Source organism: Girardinichthys multiradiatus, chromosome 8 (assembly GCF_021462225.1).
Source record: "Girardinichthys multiradiatus isolate DD_20200921_A chromosome 8, DD_fGirMul_XY1, whole genome shotgun sequence".
In the NCBI taxonomy this organism is placed as follows: Eukaryota; Metazoa; Chordata; class Actinopteri; order Cyprinodontiformes; family Goodeidae; genus Girardinichthys; species Girardinichthys multiradiatus.
The window spans coordinates 36,882,042-36,890,709 of NC_061801.1; positions in this window are offsets into that span (position 1 = coordinate 36,882,042).

Consider the following 8,668-nt stretch of genomic DNA (forward strand, 5'->3'; position numbering starts at 1 on the left):
ATCGTTAAGAAGGTTAAACACAAAATGTACAAAACTAAGAAGAAGCAAAAAAAATAGTGCTTTACATGATGCCTTCCTGGCATTTTTGATTACTCAGAACCTTCTGCAAAAACTAAGTACACCCTAACTGGTTTCATATGATTTGAGAGGGAAAGTTACAAGTAGGTGCTGCTGATCAAATGGATTTGATTGACCAGCTCTGCAACAACAGTTTGCTGCTCTGGAACATGTAGATATGAGTTAAATAAAAGCCAAGGTGGAGAGACATCAACAATGACCGTGGGAAGCATCTGTTCCACTCAACAATCTGGGAAGCGTTGGAAGACCGTTTCCTTGAAGCCCATTGTTGTGGAATTTAATTATCAAAGTGGAGAGAAGTTGACTCATAACAAGAGAAAATCCGGACTTTGTCTTAATAAGTTTTATTCAAAGGCATTCAGCGTTTGAATGACTGTCACCAAGCAAGTCAGTTGAACAGAGCCCCGATCAACATTTACACACAGTATTTATACCAGAACAAGACAGTGTTATCTCAACTGCAAAGAGTCCATGTTCTATGACCCCAACCCTTCTTGAGTTCAACAGTGACAAGGTTATCTAGGAACAAGATTCTGAAATAGTATAAGGATCAGTTCTGACAGGACAAGGTCTAGATGTATTAATGTGGGTCAAGGCACATGAAACTGGTATAATAGTTTTACAACCCTCTGTCTTTCCAAGGAAATAAGGTGTACTTTCCTCCTGAGCAATACAAATATCTGGATCTTTAATCGGATTTCTATTACCCCGAAATCTATAAAGAGTTCCTGTAGAAGCACACGTTAAATTAGTCTCACTAGAAAATGTACTAACATTTCTGCTTTTTCTTACAGTATAATTCCTCACAGTTTTGATGCATCAGTTGCCACCAAACATTATCAGCATGATCATAGTAGTCAGAAAAGTGATGAATCTCTCTTCGAATCCGCTGATGAGTATTATTAGTCAGATTAACCGCACATTGTCTTTGCTGTACCTTTCCCAAAATGAACACAAGAGTTATAAAAAATACTTGCAATACCAATCATTAGCATCAGAACAAACCATCTTCCATATAGCTGCATCGTGACCTTGAAGTGGAATGTCCTTTCTTCTGGTACTGAAAGCAAACAGTTTTTTCCAAAGAAAACAAATTATAAACACAACTTAAAAAACAAAAAATCCTGCTGTCTCTCCTGAGTGGCTTCTGCGCTTCAAGCTGCCCTGTCACCAGTCTGGTACAGGTGGGCGGTCGTAGGAAGCTCCTCTAGAAATATATTTAGAAACAGGAACTCTAACCTGCTGGAAGTTAGGGTTCCATAGTCCAACTAAACAACGGTGGAAATGAACACATTCAAATTTGTAATAATACCATAATGATAAATATCAAGCAATAAACATAAAAGTTAGATAAAAGCATCCGAGATTTCCTCCTCAGAGTCAGTCTCGCTGTCAAAGTGGGAGGAAAGAATCTCTCACTGTGGTGTGTGTGTGCAGTGAGGTAAATGACCTTATGATTTCTAACTTTCAGGCAATGCGATGGCCTTAAGTAGATTCTGAAATAACGTTGCACTGCCCAAGGGATTATTGTGCCCTTGTAAGAACAGTGTTCTTCAACCACCTCTTCAATCACTCGCCAGTGATCAGCTTACAGTTCTTTGTCTTGTGGTGGTCCGCTGTCCTCACACCTTTCAGGCCGTGGATGATCCAGTTGAAAGATGACTTGTCCTGGAAGCCAGTTGAAGCTGGAGGAGCTGGAGCTTTCCTGCAGCTTTCCTGCAGCTTTCCTGGGTGTCTAGTAGGATCTGATATGGGCCATTCCAGCGCCTGGACTTCCTGTGTTTTCTCCTAAATTCTCTGAGCAGAATCCAGTCCCCAGGAATAAAGGACTGGAGGGTGGAAGTGGTTGTTTCTGGTAATGCAGACTTCACCATCTGTGAAACTTGAGAAAACACAGTGGACAGGTTTTGACAGTAAAACAACATCCTATCTTCACACAAAGATGTGGAAGAAAATGTTCCTGGCAATATTCCCATGTCCAAATTAGGAGACCTGCCACACAGCACTTCAAAAGGACTGAGATTTGTCTGTGTCCTTTGTCTCAATCTCATATAAGTGAGAACAATAGGTAGAGCCTTCACAACGCTTGACTAATTTTCAATTCAAAGTCCCATTCTCAAACCTAAGTGCTTAACTACGTCAACTTCATCAAAACATCCAACAAAATCAAAAGAATCGATCTTCTGACTTCACCTGGTATTCTAGCAGTAACCATCAGCTAAATATTCTTTATCAAAAATGTGACATGATGTTTGAGGAAGGTCTGATTACAGGTCAATATTTCATAGTTTCAGAATACCCAAAAAGAATTTCAAAAATGGTCTAATCTGTGGAGATATAAAATTTCACAAAAGAATCAACACCATAATTTCAGAGAGGTTTTCAGAATGTGGTCTTAGGGAGCTATGCACCATTTATATAAACAAAGTACAACGTCTCTCTCGCATTGTCACTAAGTCCTCACTGGAGGTATGAGCTACCCTTTTTCCATGGGTGCTAAAACTTTTGGAACCCCATGTTACTTTATTCTGACATTCCCCTCTTCTGGCGCAGGGTCCAACCCATGCGACAATTCAGCAAAAAGTCTGAACAAAAATGTTTAGTAACCAAGATCACATTACATAGAACCAAAGAAATGAATTCTGACATAACTATGTGTCACTATGAATTTAACGAAAGCAACATAAAGAAAATCCAGATGTTTTTAACTGCAATTCACTTCCATTAACAACAAAACACAAACTTTAGTTGTTCAGTTCATCAATGTCTCACTTAGAAATTAGTCACATATCATCCTGATTTGTCTTGTACAAAGATGAGTATTAAATTAATGGACATCTAATGTAATTTAGATGCATAAACCCTACAAATTCGAATCTAATAGATAATTCCCACCAAGTATAAAGTCATGACTCAGATTCTTTATCAAAAATATATATTCCTTACTTTTGCATATCTTGAATTGTCAGCTAGCTTAATGGTACCAGGGAAACGTTCAATCTAATAAATCACCAATGATTCTGTATGCAAAACTAATTCTTCAAACTAGTTTAAACTATTTCATTAACCTTTTAATAGTAAAACACATAAATCTAAAAGTCATCCTACATCCTTAATCATTATACAAAAACAAAAAAAACATGTTTTTAAGGCAACAATCACTACAAGCATTTTGATTCTATTGTCTCATAAACAGTTAAAACTCAGGAAGGGAGGTGCTGAGCGTTACCATGACAACAAAGGCATGAACCAACCTAGTAGGTGGGCGGGGTCAGGCAGAACTAACCTTTGATTGACAGCCTATGGGCGGAACCACAGTTTCTTCATCCCATCCCACATTAGTGTAACTTAAACTGCAAAGCTATTAACATGCACCTACCTCAGAAACAAGCTGCTTCTTAACTCTCCTGAAAACTCAAAGTTTTAATCAATCTGAGATTTAGAAACATTATTCTAAACATGGATTATTGTTTCATGCAACATATAAACAAACATTTATTCCAACAAAACAAAGACAAAACATCAAAGACAGACAAATGGCCAAATTTGAAGCTTCAAGAATTCAAAGAAATTTTTAACAATCTCTTTTCAGAATATGTTTTCTCAGTCATATCTTTTAATGCTATAATTGATCAATGTTGTTATGACAATCGTCAGGATCCTTTTTTAAAAAAATGAGTGCAAATAGTCCAAAAAAAAATCTCAAAGTATTTAGAAGCACAGCAACAGTTTTCTCTTAAATGAATCCAAATTTACTGATGCTGAAACCTTTTGCTAATTCTTTGTACTGTAACTCTGTAATAATAACTACAATCCTGAGAGTTATAATTCTCTTTTTGTTTGGCTCAATTTGATCACAGCTGCATTGCAGAATTTCAGGTTAAATGCAAAGAAGTATTTTAATTCAATTCAATTCAAATTCAAAGATACTTTATTGATCCCCGAGGGGAAATTAGAAAAGTCAGCATTGACATTTTTACCCAAACTAAACAAAAACTGCAGTGTTTGACTTAATCAGAAATTAAGATAAGAAGCTTGTCTCCAAACTGGACTTTTTCCCACATAGTGTTTCAAAAAAGAACAAACATCATTTTCTTTAATTTGGCTATTTAAATTTTGAGAGTTGGGGAAAACTTATTACTAGAACCCCTCTTTAATAATCCAAATGCTGATAAATGTTTCAATATTTTATCTCTTAATAATCTGAAATTACCTTGTGTATCTTTCTACTCATATGTATTCCTTTAATCTTTAAACCCTAAGAAATCAAACAAGGAGACTGGAGTTTGAGCCGACCATCCTCTTACTGTTAAGAGGGTCTTTATTTCTTTTCTTTTCCTAAAATAAAGGATTTTACTTGTCTTTATTCCGTTATACAAGTCCTAACCTTGGTTCCAAAACTAAACTCTTCAACCCCAATCTGTGTTCCCCAAAGTAGAAATTTTGAGTATTCTTGCATTTCAAAGCCACCAAATGACTGGAACTCATCATTGGCTTAGATCTGTTTTAATAAGTAATCGGTCTACCTTTAATTAAATATTATAATTTTATGGACCCAAAATCTATGGCTTACGGGCTTCAGGAGTCCAGGAACCACAAGTTGAGTACTACTGAATTGAATAATGGTGTTAACTTTCTGCAGAGATTGAAGGATTGGCTAAATATATTATTTCTGCTTGGACAATAATCAGATTTATAATTATTAGTTCACAGCTCCTAATTTACCTCAGATCATATTTGCTTCTAACCCAGTTCATAAGAAGCTTCAGACAAACATTATGCTAAAAAGCCAAAAACAAAAAACCAGATCTGTTTTAAAATAAAGAAAAAGCATACTTAAAAAAACTTGTTACTGTGGTGGAAAATAACTCCACGGTTCTGAAGGCCTTTTCATGCAGTCTTTTAGGAAACATGAGATTAGTTTAATTTTTGTGTGGTACCACTGTCCAATCAGAATCTTTCTAAATAACCCCATTTTTCATTCTCATTTTAAAGGTTTGTTTTACCAAGGGAAATGTGTTTAACAAAACCAATTACTCTCAAAAGTTTTAAAAGTTTTTAGCTGGTGATATCTTAGAAAACAACAAGTGTTTTAATATTTCTGTGCAGCACAGAACTGATTAGGTGTCCTTTCCTTCTCCAAAGGGAGAAAAAAGAACCTGCAGAACCAAACCTTTCATAGGTTTTTGTCAGGACTTGATATAAGGTACAGTGTAAATCAAAACGCTGCATGAATCAGAAGAGGGAAGAAAAAAACCTAATATAACCTCTTCCCAGCAGCTGCTGTGAAAAACAATGAATTTGTACTTTCCATAAGCGTCAGTTAGCACTTGCGGACAAAAACTGCACCAAACTGTAAATACTGTGTCAGAAACTGTATGAAGACCATCTGCAGTAGAACTAAGCCTGTTTTAATGAGGTCTCTACCCATTAGATTTATGGGATACAAAATCTGACAACAGAAAATTATACCTGAAGGAGAGCCCATCAAGTTTTACGCATTTGCTGGGTTTTAAAAATGCTCCTTCATGAGATCTGTCCTGAGAATAACATAGAAACACATGGTTACTGCTGAGTTTTAGAGATGTTGTAACTTCCTCTGCTTTTAATAACTTTTAATAACTAGAATAATTGACCCTGAATATTACACGATGAAAGAGAACTTGTTTCTCTAAAAGAATTAACTGGAAAGTATCAAATGAGCTAAGTTATCACCCTTTTAAAGATACTTTTCTAACCCTAAAATAATATTTTAAACCTCTATATTTGTCCACGTCCAGCAAGCGTGTCACACGAGCAGCGGTTAATAAGCGTTCTTCATTGCAGAAAATAAGAAAAGATTTATGCAAATGTGTGTGTTTTTGTACGTTACCCCCATCAGTTTCTAAATCGCTCCAGAGTCAGACTGTCATGGCACACAGTCCTCTATCAGTCCAAAAAACAACCAGGCCTTTCCCAGGTCTGTTGGTGAGACATTCAATCATTCTTTGTCCACTTTAACTTCTCCAGGAGGGAGAAAGAAGAAACTTTGCTCCGGTTTCTCTTCTGCCCGCATAAGATGTGCTTTCAATATAAATCCAGTGTATCACTCTTCTGGCTCTAGCAAACAGCATGGATCGTTGTCCATCTCAGAGGGTCCAGACTTCTTCTGAGTTTCGTTTTTTTTTTTTTTTTTGTAGAAAGTCACACTGCGATATTCAACATGCAGGAAGGCAGATCTCTCTCTTTCAGGCCGTTCTGGAGAAGCGTCTCTGGTGGAGTAGACATGGAGAAGGGCAGGTTTCTAAAATCCAGACTCAAAAACGCAGATGTTGAACTCAAATCCCATATATGTGTGTATTTCTGTGTTAGAGAGGCAGAAGAAAAGTTTAGTATAGGTTCAGATTTTGCACAAAGAAATATTATCAGTCAGTCAGTCAGTTGTCCCCCTGCCTGTCACTTCCTTCCACAACATGAACTATACTCCTTTCTAAAACAACTTTCTTTTCGCATCTCTAATGTCCCTTTTCACTTTTACCTTCTTTTCCGACTGATCGCAATATTTAAGACAAACGAAACTTCCTTCAGGAAAGTTTTAACTCTTTAACCCCTTAATTGATGCACTCTGTGCTTTTTAATCTTTTTCTTGTGTTTTTTTTTTTATTTTTCCATCAACTGTTTTACTTGAAACTATTTAAACTATTTAACTTATTTACACTCAAACTTCCATGCTGTGAAAAACCAAACTTATCTTCCAAATTAAAGCACATTTAACACAATCATCCCCACTTTTTCCTTTCATTATTTTATAAATCAGAGTCTGAAGAAGGAGACACCCCTGATGCCACAAGATGCCATTTTTTTTTACCTGTTCAGCGGCACGTCTGCCCACTGGCTTTTCTCCTTTATGAGGTGTAGAAATTTGCTAAAAACCACCCGCAAAACCCTGTGTTTTGCTTTATCTTATTGTTACCAATGAGAACCTCCCTGCCATTTCTTTGCAGGGTAACTGGGCCCTCAGCTGATGTCCTCCCTCTCGCAACTCTGGCACCTAATTAATTAGTTAGGAGATGATGGTTAATGTGTAATAAAAATAATAATATACATTATATCATACAGAGCAACTTCTCACCCAGATATATTTGACAACAAATTGTTCGGATCTAATCAGCCAGAAGCCGCAGGCGGACACCCGGACTCCACCACCGTAATATGGAGGTGGACTGAGGACAACGTCTCCAGGTTGGCCAGGCGTCCGGGTCCCCATCCTGCGGTCTCCTCTGGCACGTCAGATCCTGTTCGTGACGCTAAAATTGTTGTGGAATTTAATTATCAAAGTGGAGAGAAGTTGACTCATAACAAGAGAAAATCCGGACTTTGTCTTAATAAGTTTTATTCAAAGGCATTCAGCGTTTGAATGACTCTGTCACTGAAGTTAGTCAGTTGAACAGAGCCCCGATCAACATTTACACACAGTATTTATACCAGAACAAGACAGTGTGATCTCAACTGCAAAGAGTCCATGTTCTATGACCCCAACCCTTCTTGAGTTCAACAGTGACAAGCTTATCTAGGAACAGACCTAACTGCCCTAACTGACCTTGTCGTAAAGATGGGTCTGAACCATCAAACTTCTGATAATGGCTTTACAGCTTCTTCCTCTAACACAGATATTCTGAGGAGTAAAAAAGGTCATACACTGTGAAATGCTTACTGCAAGAATTTCCATCACACCATCAGTTCATCTTTCTACAGAGAGAAAAAAAATATTTAAGTGGAAAACATTTAGAACAGCTTGCATCTTCCATGGACATCCCACAAACTTCAAAGTGAAAAGAATAAAGGTGTTGCAATGGCCCAGTCAAAGTCCAGACCCCACTTTGACTGAAATGCTGTTGTTGGACCTAAAGAAAGTGTTATTTATAAACTAATGCCTACAAACCTCAATAAACTGAAGCAATGTTTTGAAGAACAGCGTGCCAAAATTCCTCCACAGTGAAGTGAGAGATGAGAAAAGTCAAAGAGAAAATTATTACTGAGAGTTTTTGCTTCTAAAGCTGGTTGTGCAATTGTTATTAAATGATGAGTTGTACTTAGTTTTTCAAACACAGCTATTTTAAGTGCTTAAATAGAAATAAACTGATCTCCTTCTCTAAAAACCGAAAACCTTCCCCTCATCAACATGGACTGGGAACATCAAGTAAGTTGTAACAATGATCCAACTAACAGGGATAACGAGGTCACTAATTGCCTGTTAGGGTCACTAATTAGGATGCTAAGGGAACCAATGGGGCCAAGGGGTCACTAACATTGTTGTTGTTAAGGCCACCAATAGGGCATTTATGGTCACTTAAATGACCGTTATGGTCTCTTAAAGGACAGTTAAGCTCATAAACAGGGTGTTAAGCTCACAAGAGTCACTGACGCAACCTCTCCATCCTGTCCGTTGTTTGGGTTGTTTTCATATTTAAAACGTTTTCCTAACAATGTCAACATATGTTGGTCAGTTGTCTCAAGGTGTGAATAGCTGTAAAACTGCCTGGAGACACTCAAGACTACACTGCAGGTGTTAGAAAGATGAACCCCTTGGCCATGTCCTTGATGCTGATTT